Here is a 20,942-nt window from a genome sequence, read left to right on the forward strand (position 1 = left end):
CCTCCTGGGCCCAAGCAGTCCTCCCACCTCAGCATCCTGAGTAGCTGGGACTACAGCCATGTGCCACCACTCCTGCCTAATTTTTAATTTTTTTTGTAGAGATGGGATCTCACTAGGTTGCTCAGGCTCATCTTGAACTCCCGGGCTCAAGGAATCTTCCCACCTTGACCTCCCAAAGTTCTGTGATCACAGGCAGGACCACCATGCCTTGCCCCAAATTTGCTTCCCAATGAACCGTTTACCAGTTGATCCAGCCTCAATTCTTGAACAATACATCTGATTGGAAATGGTATACATGTAACATATTGAATAATATTATATGTTTGGGTCTGCTCCTGAGATTTCTATAGAGTTCCTTTAATCTATATATCAAACACTCTGTCCAACAGTTATTTCATTATAGGTTCATGAAACGTAATACCTGGCCATGTATTCCTACTCCTATTATTCACCCTTCTGATAGGTGAAATGAATAATAATAATAAAATATGCTAACAATTATAAGGTATATAGTATTAATAGACAAATTGCTTACTATAGATCATACAACCAAAAAGTGATGGTTCCCAGGGTCAAATTCAGAAACTTCTCACCCCAAAGCCCACACCTCTAATCACTGTTTCTACACTGAGTGCTCCTCTGTGTTTGGGCTGAGGCCAACAAAGGGAAGGGACTTTCTCAAAGACCTGTGGTCAGTTGAGGGGTTTTGCAGCCAGGGCACAAGGTTAATGATTCTCATCTTCAGTCCAGCTGGCCCATTAATATTCCTGGATCTTCTGTACTATTTCTTCTTGGGGCTCAATAAGAATTCCAGAGGGATCATGGTGGATGGGAGGCAAGACTAGATTGCAGCTCCCACGTGGACAGGCAGAGCAGTGTATGGAGACTCGCATCGTGTACTTTTGCTCCAGAACTACTGCAGAAATAAACCAGGAAAGCTGAGAGAACCCACAGACCTTCTGAAAGAAGGAGATTTTTCCTGCAGGACCCAGGAGACATTCCACATACTGTGAGTGCCCAAGCTGTGGAAGTGGGAAAGGGGAATCATCTACCCCTGAACATACACCCTCACTGGGGAACCTGAAAGTCTAGATCATGGAAGAAGATTCTGACCTCACCTGGAGCTGAGTCAATTCAGAGAGCCTAGCGAAATACAGGGGTAGAGGAAGTAGGAGGAAAAACCCTGTGGGCTCCCTGGGTCCCCTAGGAAGCCATTTCTGCCTTATCTCACAGAGGTCCTTGGGGAGGGCTACCAGAGCTACTGGGAAAAGACCACAGGGAGAAGGAAATCTCCAGTTGAACTCTGTAACAATTCCAACTGAATGTGAAGTCTCCTGGCCAGAATTCAGGGGAGGGCATGAATCTGGTGTGCAGACGCCACAGGCAGGGAAGCAACTGGTAGCCTGGGGCAAGTTCTCAGCCCTGCTCACCCACTGCCTGGAAACACACTCGGTGCTGTTGAGGGGACTACGGTGGGAGTGAGACCTGCCTCTTGGGTTGCATGGGAGCTGGGTGAGGCCTGTGACTGTCAGCTTTCCCCTACTTCCCTGACAACCTGCGTGACACAGCAGAGGCAGCCATAATCCTCCTGGGAATTTAACTCCATTGACCTAGGAACCACATTCCCATCCCCCACAGCAGCTGCAGCAAGACCTGCCCAAGGAGAGTCTGAGCTCAGACATGCCTAGCCCTGCCTCCACTTGATGGTCCTTCCCTACCCACACTGGTAGCTGAAGACAAAGGGCATATATTCTTGGGAGTTCTAGGGACCCACCCACCACCTGATCCTCCCTATACTACCACAGCTGATGCTCTCTTCAAAGCGCCACCTCCTGGCAGAAGGCCAACCAGCAAAAAATACTGCATTAAACAACCAAAACCAAGAACCCTCACAGAATCCATTTTAGCCCCCTGCCACCTCCACTGGAGCAGGTGCTGGTATCCACAGCTGAGAGACCTGCAGATGATTCACATCACAGGACTCTGTGCAGACAACCCCCAGTTCCAGCCTGAGCCTGGTAGACCTGCTAGGTGGCTAGATGCAGAAGAGAGATAACAAACACTACAGCTCAGCTCTCAGGAAGCCATATCCCTAGGAAAAGGCAGAGAGTACTACATCAAGAGAACACTCCATGGGACGAAAGAATCTGAACAGCAGCCTTGAGCCCTAGATCTTCCCTCTGACAGAGCCTACCTAAATGAGAAGGATCCAGAAAAACAATTCTAGTAATATGACAAAATAAGGTTCTTTAACAACCCCCAAAAATCACACTAGCTCACCAGCAATGGATCCATACCAAGAAGAAATCCCTGATTTACCTGAAAAAGAATTCAGAAGGTCAGTTATTAAGCTAATCAAAGAGGCACCAGAGAAAGGTGAAGTACAATTTAAGGAAATAAAAAAAGTGATACAAGAAACGAGGGGAGAAATCTTCAGTGAAACAGATAGCATAAATAAAAAACAATCAAAAGGAAATTATTTCAGGAAATAATAGATGCACTTACAGAAATGCAAAATGCTCTGAAAATTCTCAGTAATAGAATCGAACAAGCAGAAGAAGGAACTTCAGAATGCAAAGACAAGGTTTTCGAATTAACTCAATCCAACAAAAACAAAGAAAAAATAATAAAAAAATGAACAAAGTCTCCAAGAAGTCTGGGATTATGTTAAAAGACTAAACCTAAGAATAATCCATGTTCCTGAGGAAGAAGAGAAACCTAAAAGTTTGGAAAACATATTTGGGGGAATAATTGAGGACAACTTCCCAAGTCTTGCTAGACTTAGACATCCAAATACAAGAAGCTCAAATAACACCTAGGAAATTCATTGCAAAAAGATCATCGCCTAGGCACATTGGCCTCATGTCACCTAAAGTTAAGATGAAGGAAAGACTCTCAAGAGCTGTGAGGCAAAAGCGTCAGGGAATCTATACAGGAAAACCTATCAGATTAACAGCAGATTTCTCAGCAGAAACCCTATAAGCTAGAAGGGATTAGGGTCCTATCTTCAGCCTCCTTAAACAAAACAATTATCAGCCAAGAATTTTGTATCTGGTGAAACTAAGCTTCATAAATGAAAGATACAGTCTTTTTCAGATGAACAAATGCTGAGGGAATTTGACACTACCAAGCCAGCACTACAAGAAATGCTAAAAGGAGCTTTAAATCTTGAAACAAATCCTGGAAACACATCAAAACAGAACCTCTTTAAAGCATAAATCTCACAGGACCTATAAAACAAAAATATAATTTAAAAAACACAAGGTATACAGGAAAAAAATAGCATGATGAATGGAATAGTACCTCACATCTCAATACTAATCTTGAATATAAATGGCCTAAATGCTTCACTTAAAAGATACAGAATTGCAGAATGGATAAGAATTCACCAACCAACAATCTGCTGCCTTCAAGAGACCAACCTAACACATAAGGACTCATATAAACTTAAGGTAAAGGGGTGGAAAAAGACATTCCATGCAAATGGACACCAAAAGTGAGCAGGAGTAGCTATTCTTATATCAGACCAAAAAAAAAAAAAAAAAAGCTCTAAAGTAACAGCAGTTACAAAAGACAAAGAGGGACAATATGTAACTATAAAAGGCCTTGCCCAACAGGGAACTATCACAATCCTAAGGATATACGCGCCTAACACTGGAGCTCCCAAATTTATAAAACAATTACTACTACATCTAAGAAATGAGATAGACAGCAACACAATAATAGTGGGGGACTTCAATACTCCATTGACAGCATTAGACAGGTCATCAAGACAGAAAGTCAACAAACAATGGATTGAAACTATACCCAAGAACAAATGAACTTAACATATATTTACAGAACATTCCATTTAACAACCACAGAATATACATTCTATTTAACAGAGAATTTGAAACTACCAAGCCAACACTACAAGAAATGCTAAAAGGAGCTCTAAATCTTGAAACAAATTCTGGAAACACATCAAAACGAACCTCTTTAAAGCATAAATCTCACAGGACCTACAAAACAAAGATACAATTTAAAAAAACACAAGGTAGATCAAGATAAACTCCAAGATAGACCATATGATAGGCTACAAAACGAGTCTCAATAAATTTAAGAAAATTGAAATTATATCAAGCACTCTCTCAGACCACAGTGGAATAAAACTGAAAATCAACTCCAAAAGGAACCTTCAAAACCATGCAAATACATGGAAATTAAATAACCTGCTCCCGAATGATCACTGGGTCAAAAACGAAATCAAGATGGAAATTTAAAAATCTTCAAACTGAACAACAATAGTGACATAGCCTATCAAAACCTCTGGGATACAGCAGAGGTGATGCTAAGAGTAAAGTTCATAGCCCTAAACACCTATGTCAAAAAGTCTGAAAGAGCACAAACAGACAATCTAAGGTCACGCTTCCAGGAATCAGAGAAACAAGAACAAACCAACCTCAAACCCAGCAGAAGAAAGGAAACAACCAAGATCAGTGCAGAACTAAATAAAATTAAAACTAAGAAAATCAATACAAAAGATAAATGAAACAGAAAGGCGGTTCTTTGAAAAGATAAATAAAATTGATAGACCATTAGCAAGATTAACCAAGAAAAGAAGAGAGAAAATCCAAATAAGCTCAATTAGAAACAAAACAGGAGATATTACAACTGACACCACAGAAATATAAAAGATAATTGAAGGCTAATATGAACACCTTTACAGAAATAAACTAGATAACCAAGGGGAGATGGATAAATTCCTGGAAATATACAACCCTCCTAGATTAAACCAGGAAGATATAGAATCTCTGAATAGACTAATAACAAGCACCGAGATTGAAACTGTAATTTAAAAATTGCCAACAAAAAAAGTCCAGGACCAGATGGATTCATAGCTGAATTCTATCAGACATTCAAAGAATAATTGGTACCAATCCTATTGACACTATTCTAAAAAACAGAGAAAGAGGGAATCCTCCCTAAACCATTCTGCAAAGCCAGTATCACCTTAATACCAAAACCAGGGAAGGACATAACAAAAAAGAAAACTACAGACCAATATCCCTGATGAACACAGATGTAAAAATCCTTGGCCAGGCGTGATGGCTCATGCCTGTAATCCCAGCACTTTGGGAGGCCAAGGCTGGTGGATCACTTGAGGTCAGGTGTTTGAGACCAGCCTGGTGTACATGGTGAAACCCCGTCTCTACTAAAAATACAAAAAGTAGCCAGGTGTGGTGGCACGCACTTGTAATCCTAGCTACTTGGGAGGCTGATATGGGATCGCTTGAACCTGGGAGGCGGCGGAGGCTGGAGTGAGCCGAGATCACACCACTGCACTCTAGCCTGGGCAACAGAGTGAGACTCCATCTCAAAAAAAAAAAAAAAAAGAAAAGAAAAAAAATCATCAACAAAATACTAGTGAACTGAATCCAACAACATATCAAAAAGAAAATCCACCATGATCAAGTAGGTTTCATACCAGGGATGCAGGGATGGTTTAACATACACAAGTCATAAATGTGATATACCACATAAACAAATTTAAAAACAAAAATCAAATGACCATCTCAATAGACACAGAAAAAGCATTTGACAAAATCCAACATCTCTTTATGATTAAAAATCTCAGAAAAACTGGCATATAAGGGACATAACTCAATGTAATAAAAACAATCTATGACAAACCCACAGCCAACATAATACTGAATGGGGAAAAGTTAAAAGCATTCCCTCTGAGAACTGGAACAACACAAGGATGTCCACTCTCACCACTCCTATTCAACACAGTAGTAGAAGTCCTAACCAGAGAAATCAGACAAGAGACAGAAATAAAGGGGATCCACATTGGTAAAGAGGAAGTCAAACTGTCGCTGTTTGCTGATATGACTGTATACCTAGAAAACCCTGAAGACTCCTCCAAAAAGCTCCTAGGACTGATAAACTAATTCAGCAAAGTTTCCAGATACAAAATTAATATACAGAAATCAGTAGCTCTCCTATACACCAACAGCAACCAAGCTGAGAATCAAATCAAGAACTCAACTCCTTTTTACAATAGCTGCAAAAAAATAAAATAAAATACTTAGGAATACACCTAATCAAGGAGGTAAAAGTCCTCTACAAGGAAAACTACAGAACACTGCTGAAAGAAATCATAGATGACACAAACAAATGGATACACATCCTATGCTCATGGATGAGTACAATCAATATTGTGAAAATGACCATACTGCCAAAAGCAATCTACAAATTCAATGCAATTCCTATCAAAATACCACCATCATTCTTCACAGAACTAGCAAAAACAATGCTAAAATTCACATGGAACAAAAAAGAGCCTGTATAGCCAAAGCAAGATTAGGCAAAAAGAACAAATCTGGAGGCATTACATTACCTTATTTCAAACTATACTATAAGGCCATAGTCACCAAAACAGCATGGTACTGGTATAAAAATAGGTACATGGACTAATATAACAGAATAGAGAACCCAGAAACAAAGCCAAATACTTAGAGCCAACTGATCTTCGACAAAGCAAACAAAAACATCAAGTAGGAAAAGGACACCCTATTCAACAAATGGTGGTGGGATAATTGGCAAGCCACATGTAGAATGATGAAACTGGATCCTCATCTCTCATCTTATAAAAAATCAACTAGAGATGGATCAAGAACTTAAATCTAAGACCTGAAACTATAAAAATTCTAGAAGATAACATCAGAAAAACCATTCTAGGTATTGGCTTAGGCAAGGATTTCATGATAAGAAACCAAAAGCAAATGCAATAAAAACAAAGATAAATTGCTGGGACTTAATTAAACTAAAGAGCTTTTGCATGGCAAAAGGAACAGTCAGCAGAGTAAACAGACAACTCACAGAGTGGGAGAAAATCTTCACAATCCATACATCTGATAAAGGACTAATATCCACAGCTTACAACAAACTCAAACAAATTAACAAGAAAAAAAAACAAACAAACCCATCAAAAAGTGGGCCAAGGACATGAATAGACAATACTCAAAAGAAGATATACAAATGGCCAACAAATATGAAGAAAAGCTCAACATCACTAATCATCAGGGAAATACAAATAAAAACCACAATGGAATATCACCATACTCCTGCAAGAATAGCCATAATCAAAAAATTTAAAAAAAAATAGATGTTGGTGTAGATGCAGTGAAAAGGAAACCCTTCTACACTGCTGGTAGGAATGTAAACTAGTACAACCACTATGGAAAACAGTGTGGAGATTCCTTAAAGAACCAAAAGTAGAACTACCATTTGATCCAGCAATCCCACTACTGGGTATCCACCCGGAGAAAAAGAAGTCATTATACAAAAAAGATACTTGTACCCACACATTTATAGCAGAACAATTTGCAACTGCAAAAATGTGGAACCAACCCAAATGCCCATCAATCAATAAGTAGATAAGGAAACTGTGGTATATATCTATATATGTGATGGAATACTACTCAGCCATAAAAAGGAATGAATTAATGGCATTTCCAGCAACCTGTATGAGATTGGAGATTATTATTGTTAGTGAAGTAACTCAGGAATGTAAAACCAAACATCGTATGTTCTCACTCATAAGTGGCAGCTAAGATAGGAGGTTGCAAAGAATGACACAATGGAATGTGGGGACTCAGGGGGAAAGGGTAGGAAGGAAGTGAGGGATAAAAGTCTACAAGTTGGGTTCAGTGTATACTGCTCAGGTGATAGGTGCACCAAAATCTCACAAAATACCACTAAAGAACTTACTCATGTAACCAAATACCACCTGTTCCCCAAAAACGTGGAAATTTTGAAAAAAGTAAATAACTAGTATTGTACAAATACAAAAGAAATGAAAAGGAAAATAAAATAAAATAACAAAAACAAAAGAAATTCCTTTACCCATGTCACCCTAGAAAGAAAGAAAGAAACCAAAAATCATGTGGAATAAAAAGAATGAAAAGTCCTCAGGTCACTTTCTGCAGCTACATTTCCAGATACACTCTGTTTCAAATCTTCTATTTTATTACACGTAGGTATTTTATCTTGGTACCAGCAATCTTTCTTCTAAGAATCTATCCCAAAAACACAATGAAAAAAGACCAAATGGCATAAACACAAGGCCATTACTGGCAGAACAAATCATAACAGCAGGAGACTAGAAATAAAACAAATGTCCACCAATAAGGGATTTATTGAATAATCTAAGGTACATCTGTATCCTAGAATACTATGCAGCAATAAAAAGCAAGGACTCCTTCTCTATACTGCTATGTATTGATCTCTAGAATATATTCTTAAGTGGAAAAAATGAGGTGCAGAAATATGTTTGAGCTGTTGCTGTTTATTATGGTAGACATTAGCCACACATGGCTATTTAAATTTAGGTTGATTAAATTTAGATGCAATTAATAATTCAGTTCTTCAATCACAATCACCACATTTTGAGTGTTCAACAACCACAGGGACCTAGTGGCTACTGTGGTGAACAGTGTAGACATAGACTCTTTTTATCTCTGCAGAAATCGTATTGGACTCCACTGAAGTAGAGTAGCCTACTTTTAAACCATAAAATAGGAGAAAATAATGTATTTGCTTATAATTTTAAAATTAGAAGGCCAAAACAAACATTGATAAAAATGATTATGCATAAAGGGATAGAAGAGCAGCCCAGGATTAAAGACAATCATGTGTATCATCTCAAAATATAACACATACTTAATGGTTTCAAGCACTGAAAAGGATAAGTAATAATGACCAACCCAATAGTAATGGACAACTCTAGTACCAAGAATGAGACCTCTAAAACATTTCCCACTAAAAAGAACCAGACTCCCTTGGAAAAATGTCTGACTCCAGGTCTGGGGTAGGAATGGTACCAGAAGAGTCTAGACCAAACTAACATACTCAAAACCATGTCAAGAATAAGTTGAGCTAAAGGAGCTTCCATTCACAAAGATAGAAAAATCTGAACATCAATAAAAATACTGCAATAGGTTAAAACACATCAAATACAGAAACATCTGGAGTTTATGAAAACACTTTAAAATAATAATAGAACAGAACAAAACAAAACAAAATCAACTCATTGCTCCCCTTTGAAGAATCCTAGGAGAACAACCCATTATTTTGAAAAGTAGAAATACAACAAAAGAATTAAACATTCTTCTTATTTTCCTATGCATACCATACTAACCTATAGTTGATGACGGGATGTTTCTTTTATAGAATAATTCAAGCTAATAAATGCCAAAAATAGAATTAGAACATCACCCTGCTACAACTTTTAATGAAATGTGGATTTATACAACAATCTTTAGAGGCTGCAAAATACTTGAGGTATAATGCAGATGGAAATTTTTATAATCAGTAAATCTAACAACTTTTGAACCTAGTGATCAAAGGAGAGACAACTAGATACAATGAGCCTCCTCCTGGTATAATGCTATAGGAATAAACACCACCACATATTAGGTACTTCTGCCAAGAAATCTGAATTGGATCAAGACTCTAAATCTAATACAAATTTAAAGGAAAAGAAGTTGCCAGTGGAATATAATAAACAACACAATAAGGATATAAGTCAGCAAAATCCACAAAGTAAACTCCACAGGGCAAAATATCTTAAGCAAATAAATTGGAATGTGTGATGGTTAATTTTATGTGTCAACTTGACTGAGCAACAAAGGGCCCAGATGTTTTGTCAAACATTATTCTGGGCTGGGCACGGTGGCTCATGCCTGTAATCCCAGCACTTTGAAAGGCCGAGGTAGGCAGGTCACTTAAGGCCAGGAGTTCAAGACCAGCCGGGCCAACAGCAAAACCCTGTCTCTACTAAATACACAAAAATTATCCAGGTGTGGTGGCACACGCCTGTAATCCCAGCTACTGAGGTGGCTGAGGCAGGAGAATTGCTTGAACCTGGGAGGTGGAGGTTGCAGTGAGCTGAGATGGTGCCACTGCACTCCAGCCTGGGCAACAGAGTGAGATCTTGTCTTAAAAAAAAAAAAAAAGTTATTCTTGGTGTGTCTTTGATGGTGTCTCTGGATGAGATTAACATTCAGATGGGTGAACTGAGTAAAGCAGTTTGCCTTCTCTAATGTGCATGGGCCTCGTCCAATCGATTGAAGATGTGAACAGAACAAAAAGGCTGACCAGGAGGAATTTCTCTGCCTCATTTCCTGAACTGAAACATTGGTCTTTTCCTGCTTTTGGACATGAATTCAAATCACCTTTTCTTGTGTTTCTAGCCAGCAGCCTTTTGGCCTGGAATTTACAACTAACTCTCCTGCTCTCCTGATTCTCAGACCTTCAGTTTTGAATAGGAACTATACCATAGGCTCTCCTGGAAATCAAGTTTGCCTACTGCAGATGTTGACAAATCTCAGCCTTCATAATTACATGAGCCAATTACTTATAATAAATCTTTTTTGAGGGCGGTCTGTCATAGCTTGGGCTGAGTGCAGTGGCGGATCTCAGCTGCTGCAGCTCCGCACTTTCCAGTTTCATTCTCCTGCCTCAGCCTTCGAGTAGCTGGACTGGCGCCGCCACCCAGCGCCCGGCTAGTTTTTGTATTTTTTAGTAGAGGCGGGGTTTCACCATGTTAGCCAGGATGGTCTCGATCTCCTGACCTCGTGATCCGCCCGTCTCGGCCTCCCAAAGTGCTGGGATTACAGGCTTGAGCCACCGCGCCCGGCCACTTATAATAAATCTTTATCACTATGGCTCAACTTACAATTTTTCAACATTATGGTGGTACAAAAGTGATATGCATCCAGTAGAAACTGTACTTTGAGTACTCATACAACTGTTTTTCACTTTCTGTACAGTATTCAATAAATTACACAAGATATTCAATATTTTATTATAAAATAGACTTTGTATTGAATGATTTTGCCCAGGTGTAGGCTAATGTAGGGGTTCTGAGTGTGTTTAAGGCAAATTAGGTTAAGCTGTGATGTTCAGTAGGTTAGGTGTATTAAGTGCATTTTTGACTTATGATATTTTCAACTTAGGATAGGTTTACTGGAATGTAACTCTGTAATAAGGACCCTCTGTGTGTATGTGTGTGTGTATGTGTGTACATATGTGTGTGTGCTTGTGTGTATGTGTATACACATACAGGCATATTACTGTACTTTGCTTTATTGCACTTCACAGATATTTCATGTTCTTTTACAAACAGAAGTTTTGTGGCAACCTTGCATCAAGTGTGTCTATTAGCACCATTTTTCCAATAGCATGTGTTCACTTTGTGTCTCTGTCATATTTTGGTAATACTCACAATATTTCAAACTTTTTCATTATTATTGTAATAGCTGTTGTGGTGATCTTTGAACAGTGGTCCTTGATGTTACTGTTGTAATTGTTTTGGGACAGGCACTACAAACTACACCCATCTAAGATGACTAACTTAATTGATACATGTATGTGCTCTGACTGCTTCACTGACTGGCTGTTTCTTGGTCTCTCTCCCTGTCCTCAGGCCTCCCTATTCCCTGAGACACAACAATATTGCAATTAGGCTATTATATTAACCCTACAATGGCTTTGAATGTTCAGGTGAAAGGACGAGTCCCATGTCTATCACTTTAAATCGAAAGCTAGCAATGATTACACTGAGTGAGCAAGGCATGTCAAAAGTTGAGACAGGCCAAAAGCTAGGCCTCTTGCACCAAACAGTCAGGTTGTGAACACAAAGTAAATGTTTTTCAAGGAGATTAAAAGTTCTCCTCTAGTGAACACATGAATGAAAAGAATGCAAAACAGCCTTATTGCTGATAAGGAGAAAGTTTTAGTGACCTGGATAGAAGATCAAATCAGCCACAACATTCCCTTAAGCCAAAGCCTAATCCAGAGCAAGGCTCTAACTCTATTCAATTCTATGAAGGCTAAGAAACATGATGAAGCAGCAGAAGAAAAGTGGAGCCAGAAGAAAAGTTGGAGCTAGCAAAGGTTGGTTCTTGAGGTTTAAGGAAAGAACCCATCTCCACAACATGAAAGTGCAAGGTGAAGTAGCATGTGCTCATGTAGAAGCTACAGCAAATTATCCAGAGACATAGGTAAAATAATTGATGAGGGTTGCTATACTAAACAAAGTATTTTCAATGTAGAGAAAACAGTTTTATAGTGGAAGAAGATGCCATGTAGAACTTTCATAGCTAGAAAGTAGAAAACAATGCCTGGCTTCAAGGCTTCAAGGACAGACTGACTCTTTTTTGGGGGGCTAATAAAGCTGGTGACTTAAAATTGAAGCCAATGTTCTGAATATCCTAGGGCCCTTAAAAATTATGCTAAATATACTCTGCTTGAGTTCTAGAAATAAAACAACAAGCCTAAATGACAGCACCCCTGTTTATAGCATGGTTTACTGAATACTTTAAGCCCACTATTGAGGCCTACTGCTCAGTGATTCCTCTGGTAGACCCAGGCAAAGTAAATGGAAAAATCTTCTAGAAAGAATTCATCATTTTACGTGACTTTGTGAACATTGTGATTCAGAGGAAGAGGTCAAAATATCAACATTAAAAAGAATTTGGAAGAAGTTGATTCCAATCCTCATGGATGACTCTGAGGGGTTCAAGACCTCAGTGGAAGAATAACTGCAGATGTGATGGAAACAGCAAGAGATCTAGAATTAAAGTGGAGCCTGAAGATGTGATGGAATTGCTGCAATCTCATGATCAAATTTGAACAGATAAGGAGTTTTTTCTTCTGGATGAGTAAAGAAAGTGGTTGCTTGAGATGGAATCTACTTCTGGTGAATATGCAGTGAACATCATTCAAATGACAACAAAAGGTTTAGAATATTACATAAACTTGATAAAGCAGTGGCAGGGTTTGAGAAGATTGACTTTAATTTTGAAATAACTTCAACTCTGGGTAAAATGCTATCAAATAGTATCACATGCTTATGGAAAAATCTTTTGTGAAAGGAAGAGTCAATGGATGCAGCAAACTTCATCGTTGTCTCATCTTAAGAAATTATTAGAACTATGCCAACTTTCAGCAACCACCACCCTGATCTGTTAGCCATCAACGGCATCAAGGCCCTCCACCAACAAAAAGATAATGATTCACTGAAGGCTCAGATGATTGTTAGCAGTTTTTAGCAATAAAGTATTTTTAAATTAAGGTAAGTACACTATTTTTATAGACATAATGCTATTGCATATTTAATAGACTATAGTAGTATAAACATAACTTTTATATGCAGTGGGAAACCATAAAATTCATGTGACTTGCTTACTATGGTATTTGCTTTATTGCAGTGGTCTACAACTGAACCTGTAACATCTCTGCAATGTCTCTGTGCGTGTGTGTATATATAAATATATACACATATATACATACATATATACGAGTGTGTGTATATGTGTATGTATACATACACATATACACACACATATACATGTATATATACACATATATTTATGAGTAGTTCTGTTTTGTTGGAGAACTCTGACTAAGGTAGAAGGTTGAAAAAAAGGATAGACCTTCTTTGAATTAAAAGGGACTTAACACTTTGGAGAAATTACAATTAAAACCAGGAGGAGAACCTCACCAGAACAATAAAAGTGGAAAAGATGGAAAATATCAAGTGTTGGTGAGGATATGGATTAAGTGAAACTCTCACACACTGCTGGTGGGAATATAGATTGAAAAAAAAGACGCTGTAAAAACTGCTTGGTGGTATCTACGGAGCCACATACGGACATACTCTATGACTCAGGAATGCTATTTTTTGGTATACGCCCAAGAGAGATGAAAATATATGTCCATCTATTTGATACAAACAAAAGTGTTCATATGATCATTACTCATGATAACTCAAAAACTGGAAAATACCCAAGTTTTTATAACAGGTAACTATATTATGAAATATCCAAACAATATAATACTTTACAGCAATGAGAATGAATAATCTACAACTACAAACAGCAATACACATTAATCTCACACACATTATGTTGACTGAAGGGAGCCAGATACAAGAGAGTGCATGCTGTATGATTCCAGTAATATTTCTTCTAACCTCCTGATAAAATTTGAGGAAGGAGAATATCAACAACCCATTTCTTTTTCTTTTAAGTTACTTAGTGTCCTCTTATGTTATGTAATGTAACCTCAGAGAAGCAAAGCAAGTTTCTTCTAAGCCCTTTAGAAGTGAACAACTGCATATAAGATCAAAGGCTAATACTATGTCTGGTGGACAGATCACTGTGTGTGAGTGATTCAGATGAGAATCATACATGGATGCTCTCAGTCTGCACAAAATCCCACAGTGGTCAATGAGTCACCATGGTAACCATGCTGGCCAAGGAAAGGTGGAAAAAAAGCAAAGAATAATCACTCTGATTTGGTTCATAAAATGTGCAAAGAATTGAAAGAGACTGACATGACCACATTAACACTCCTTAAGTGTTCCTAACAATAGATACTCATCACAACTTCAGTGATATAAACATATACATATGTGCATGTACATACACTGATGTATCCACATGCTCTCTCCCTCGCTCTCACCACCAAAGAACTCATGATTCATCACGTGAGGAAGAAAAACACAATTCAACTGATTCAATTCTAACCACAAATATAAAATTGGAAGTACTATAACTATTCTTTTATAGATTGATCTTTCTAGAGTTGACCTGTAGATTCTCTAGGCCTTTTCTTCCTTTCTTGAGTTGGATGACTCAGTTTTGTTATGATGGCTGTTCTCCCCAAAATGATCTATGCTTTCAATGGAATCCCAGTCAAAATACTAGCATAAATTTTTTTCTAGAAATTAACAAGCTGATATTAAAATTCATGTGGAATTCCCTCAATTTTTGTTTTTCTGATTTAAAGTCTTTAAAAAAAATGTAAAATGAGCCTAAAGCTGATAGACTGCAAGGAGAAATATTGATACATGAATCAAACTGCTAGGAACACCTTCCAACCAACTGCATAGTTCAACCCCCAACTGGGAGATACATGGGAATGACTTATACAGTCAGAAAAAAATTTGTATTTACTACAAGTGCATATTAAGATCAAGTTCTTTCTTCAGTGTGGGTAATTCATTGCTTTCAAAGCAGGCATCACTTAGATGGGTGTCAAGGGCTACTTCAAAGCATGCAGCTGCTGATGAAAGGAAATTCCCCCTGCTGTCTTCCCCAGTGATGAGATGAAAGTAGCTTCTTTACTTTTAGGCTATTTTGTGAACCTCACAGGAGCTATTCCACCACATGCTTTTGTTCAGATCTATGAACTCACCATAAGCAGGTGTCATGTCCTACCAGGGATGTAAGTGCTGGTGGTCTCCTAGGATTGTTGCCCTTTAAGTCAGGCGTAGAAGCTTTGGCAGCCATCATGACCCAAATCCTCAGAATCTGCCTCTTTCAGACACCTGATAGGAGCTCAGACATCCACATGAAGAGCTGCACAAGGAGAGAAAGAATCCAGCAATCACTGTGCTTTCTTAGAGTAATTATGTGCCTGGCACCATGCTAGGCACTGGGTTAGTGAACAATGACACTGATACAATTGGGCAGTGATCATAACAATTAGAAGGGTCATCAGTGGGTTTCTCACTAGGACCTTTTTCTTCTCCTTTCCTCATCTATCTTCTAACAACAAAATTGAAAAAGAATGAGAAGTGACCTCAACTCACACAGGCATTCCTGATTCTGCAATAACCACAGGGCTATGGGCTTGCATTTGTGTTATTACAATCCTGGTTGCAGCAATCCTGTATGTGAGCATTCTTTTTTTTCTTTTTTTTTTTTTGAGACAGAGTCTTGCTTTGTTGCCCAGGCTGGAGTGCAGTGGCGCGATCTCAGCTCACTGCAAGCTCTGCCCCCTGGATTCACACCATTCTCCTGCCTCAGCCTCCCGAGTAGCTGGGACTACAGGCACCCGCCACCACGCCTGGCTAATTTTTTTGTATTTTTAGTAGAGACGGGGTTTCACTGTGTTAGCCAGGATGGTCTCGATCTCCTGACCTTGTGATCCTCCCGCCTTGGCCTCCCAAAGTGCTGGGATTACAGGCGTGAGCCACCGCGCCTGGCCGTATGTGAGCATTCTTATCCCCATTTTACAGAGGAGGAAGCTGAGGTCAAAGAGAGTCATTATCAGTCTCATCCTTCCACGTCTGGCCTTTATGTGGAAAGTAGCTACAGGACACCCTGGAGGAATACGCAACACTCACTGGGGTGAGAAAGAGCCCTATATCTCTCTCATTCATCCCAGGGCAGTTCAGCCCCCACCATGGGGCACCCACACCCTCAGCTGAGTCCCAGACACCTGAAGGTAGGACCTTGCTCTCATAGCCATATTCTTCTAGGTCTTCTGCTCTATTAAAAGATGCAGAAGCCCCATAATAACTTCAGGTTTCCATGGCAACTGTGATGCATTGACTTGTCCTCTATATCTCACAAGCCTTTGCATAGTTCCTTTGCCTATAGCTGAAAGCAAAATACCTTCACACTTCAGACCACCACTTGCGAAAGCATACTCACTAGAGGAACTAGCCTGGGACCCAGGCAATTGGGGGAACTCTGCCCAGTTTGGTAGAAGAAAGCAGGTCCCTGTGGTCAAAAATTTTATTTGTTTAAAAGTGACAGTAGAGGAGTATCACCAGTATCCAGAGACCCAGGAGGTACCCCAGGGCTCTTGGTGATGAACTAGCCCTCTGAGAGTGAACTTGTAAAACTCACACATCATGCTAAGTGGTTTGTCATCTGTGGCGGAAAACTAGAGACTATCTATAATCATATTTATGATTAAAATGATCTAAATGATCTAAAATACCATAAAATGTCATTTAAGGAATCTCACATTTATTTCATGGAAGCAGGCCTATAATAATATAATCATTTAGTAGGCAGACATCTAGTCAATTCAATAATACATTGGGTTACCCTGGAAAATTTTTATCTTACATTTTTGATACTTTTTCCATGTGAAGAGACATCCATGAAAAACAAACAAACAAAGAAACATGTAGCCTCTCTATACACTCACTCACTCCTTCTCTATCACAGGAATGACTTAACTGATTGGTAAATCTGAAAGGAGAAATGGGTTGTTCAACCCAGGTCCTCTCCCTTCAAAACTCTAAATAGTAAGCTGCCCTTCTGGGCAATCATTCTGCTCTGTCCTCAGGGATGGGTCTTACAACAGGCCTACAGCTCTACTCCCCTTTCTGTGCCTCACTGGCTCCTCAACTCTTTCTACGGTCTTGCTTTACAATGCTTTCGTGTTTAAGAAGCCCCCAAAATACCTTCCTGCTCTTAGTCTGAACTCTAAACCAACTAAAAAAAAAAATCACAAAAAACTAATAAGCATAATACATTGACCTTATTCCTCATAAAAGTGATATTGGACAATATGACTTAGATTTACTGTCACATGGGCTTTCTATGAATGAACCCCAGAACTGGACAGATTAGTCCATCCAGCAGTGCTGCATTAGGACAGTCACAAAGGTCAAGGAGTGCAATGAACAGTTAACCACGTGCTGTCTCCTGAGGAGCCCTGACTATGTGTACCCAAGGAAAGTAATCTCCTTGCCAAGGGCTATCCCTGTAGCAGGAGAAAGTATCTCAGGACACCTTCTTTGAAAAACAGTTCACAAGTGGTAGATATCCCTTGTCTCAATAGCATATTCATCAAGCAACCTGCTGAAGATACGATTTTCCATATGGCTTGGGAGTAGCATGTAGTAACAGCCTCTGAATTCCTTAAAATGAGTAATTGCAGTGGAAGCTCCTTTTATGGAGGGAGATTTGAATTAGATTCTAAATTCCAAGAGCGGGTTGAAAATCATATATTGTGAAATTTTCCCTTGAAAAATCACTTCAAGAAGGAATTAAGGAAATGTTCATAATTCAGTACCCACACATAAACTCATATGCAGATTATGGCAAAATTTATAACAAAGTCCTACCAAGGCTTTAAGGCTAACAGAATCTCTACAAATTCCAGTATAATAGATTAGAGAAAAAGAGGGAAAGTTCACCAAATCCACGTTTTGGCTATTCATTTCTACTTAACAAAACATTCCAAACAATAGCCATTTATTATCTCTCAGGATTTTGTGTGTTCACTAGGCTCCGCTGGATGATTTCTGCTCAATGTGGTATCTATCACCAGGGACTGCAATCATCTGAATACAGACAAATGCATCCTGGGACTTCCAAAAAAGCTCACTGACATGGATGACTGATGCTGGCATCTGCTGGCAGCTCAGCGGGGGCTACTGTATAGAGCACCTTGGTTTAATACAGAGTCTTCCATGGGAAGCATAGAAAGATAAAACACAGCACATCTAGGTAAATCTGAATGTTTTAGTGTATATAATTTTGTTTATCCGAAGTTCAAATTCAACTAGTCATACTGTTTTGTTTTGTTTTGTTTTGTTTTAAATCTGGAAAGTCTAAGGGGTGACCCTGTGAATCCGTAAGTTTAATGACCATCTGACATGATTCTTCCAATGGGAAAGGTCTGGCAAAAACAAGCAGATCAGATTGTCACAAAGGAAAAAAAAAAAAAAAAAAAAGACAAAAGCTGGTAACACCTGGTGTTTGTGGAATAAAGGGGCAATGAACACTTGGATACATGTTGGTGCCAAATTGGTGTATATATTTTTTGAGGCCCACATTATTACAACTTCACACCTTGAATGGCCTTCAATACAGAAGTCCCATTTCACCAACAAAAGAGTTTCAGGTGAGGGTTTAGAAAGGGATCCCAAAGTGATTCTGACCTGCAATTTGGTTAAGGAAGCTTGGGTGAGGGGGCAGGTTAGGAGTCATATGAACTTTTGGCCCCAAAGAGGAAAGACAGCTAATATTTACGAAGCCGATTTTTAGCCAAGCCTAGTGCTACATTCTTCACGTTAGTAGTCGGAATTAACCCACACAAAAGCCCTGCTAGTGAGGTATTGCTATTCTCTCTCCACAGATGGATGTGACTACAAAGCACATATTCCTTACCAGAGAAGGATGGCAAAGACATTGCTCACCAGGCCTACTGCTAGAGCCAGGAATAGAATCTGTCAATGTGGGTACCCTGGGGTGCTGGTGGCATTTCCAGAAAGGATCCAAGTTTGGTGACCCTTCCCCTTGCTTCAGGAATGGTTTGTGGCAGAGCTAGAAGCAGAAGCTTCACACATGAAGCCAGTATTTCTTCCATCTTTTATGAAAACTTAAAGAAAGGATTGGGCTGCTTATTATCTTGTAGGAAAGGGAGGACCTCTGAGGACACAGAGAAGGGAGAGGAAGAGAGATTTCTCCCAGACAGGAATGACGTCAGAGGTCTACAGGTCGCTTTAGGAGTAGGAACCTGAGAACTGCTCCATATCAAAGCTTGGAGTGGCTCCTGGATGGTCCACCTGGAGTGGGTATCCAGCGTGAGGCAGATTTTTCTGTTTGGATCAAAGGATAGATAACAGTGGTGGCATTTTTTTCCTATTTCTTGTATGCTTGATGCTCTGGCATCTGAGGCCTTGCTAACTGGGGAGGGACTGCTCCTTCCAGGGTTAGCTAATTCCCAGTCCTAACAAAAAACTCACCTAAGGAGCACACATTTTATATTCAAACTAATTAATCCAGAGCAACTACACATACACACTCACACTTCCTCTACTGGGCTCTTACATTCCAGGCCAATAGTACCCTCCCCTAATCATATCACAGCCTGATTCTGTCAGAGGCATTTGAACCAGAGAAACTCTATTTTGAATAGGAGCTAAGTAAAATAAGACTGAGACCTACTGGGCTGTATTCCCAGAAGGTCAAGGCATTCTTAGTCACAGGATGAGATAGGAGGTCATGAAGACCTTGCTGATAAAACAGGTTGCAGTAAAAAAGCCAGCTAAAACCCAACAAAACCAAAATGGCTATGAAAGTGACCTCTGGTCGTCCACACTGCTCATTAAGTGCTAGTTATAATGTATTAGCATGCTAAAAGACACTCCCACCAGCACCATGATAGTTTACAAATGCTATGACAACATCAGGAAGTTACCCTATACGGTCTGAAATGAGGAGAAACCTTCAGTTCTGGGAACTGCCCACACCTTTCTGGAAAACTCATGAATAATCCACTCCAGTGTTTAGCATATAATCAAGAAATACCCATAAAAATGGGCAACCAGCAGCCCTCGGGGCTGCTCTGCCTATGGAATAGCCATTCTTTTATTCTTTTACTTTCTTAATAAACTTGCTTTCACTTTACTCTACGGACTTGCCCCAAATTCTTTCCTGAGTGAGATCCAAGAACCTTCTCTTGGGGTCTGGATCAGGACCTCTTTCCGGTACCAATTCCAGACAACTTAGGACAGCCCCTGCACCACAGAACCTGCTGAAATTATTCCGAGTAGTCAGTCCTAAGCCTAATTACCCTGCCTTATCTGTCATTTACCACAGAAAACCACAATAAAGGCTTTCGCCGCGTTTACCTCCCGCCTAAATTGGTGGACTCTGAGTGGACTTATGTGGAATGGAGAGTGCCTCCTCTTGGAAATTTCGAGTAACAAACTATCTCCTTAATGGCAGTTGTATCCGGATCCCTTGGCCTCACTATCCTAAATAATAGTAAAACCTACATTGTAAAACAATGCCTCAGGAAGAGGGGACTTGAAGGCTCTGAGTCAGCTAGGAAAATGGGCAGCTTCCCCTTGAGTCATGTGGACAGATGAGTGATGACTGCCAGAGCTCTTCCTGCTATATTCCCAAAAGTGTAACTGTTTCCTCAAAAAGCATGAAAATTTAACATTGCTATACTGTCTAATTGAACTGTATAATCTTTTTATTAATATGTATCCCAACCAACTATAAGAGAGCACCTGCTTTTAGAGATCTGAACAAATGATAAGTTTCACAGGACTTTTTAAGTATTTGCTGATCTGATAATCCTGGTGTTATAATGTTAGATTCCTTTTCATTTTTTCTATCATGTTTTTA

General features: G+C 39.4%; 1 protein-coding gene across 1 annotated transcript in view; it reads right to left on the reverse strand.

Moving 5' to 3' along the window:
- The window catches only part of LOC101021979 (RAB40A like), a 203,063-nt gene that overhangs the window by 74,034 nt on the left and 108,087 nt on the right, over positions 1-20,942 (reverse strand). Inside the window, exon 5 of the mRNA XM_031660661.1 lies at positions 15,250-15,413. The gene's annotated coding sequence lies outside the window, so the exon portion shown is untranslated. The remainder of the gene's footprint in view (positions 1-15,249; positions 15,414-20,942) is intronic.

This window comes from Papio anubis, chromosome X (assembly GCF_008728515.1).
Source record: "Papio anubis isolate 15944 chromosome X, Panubis1.0, whole genome shotgun sequence".
Taxonomy (NCBI): Eukaryota; Metazoa; Chordata; class Mammalia; order Primates; family Cercopithecidae; genus Papio; species Papio anubis.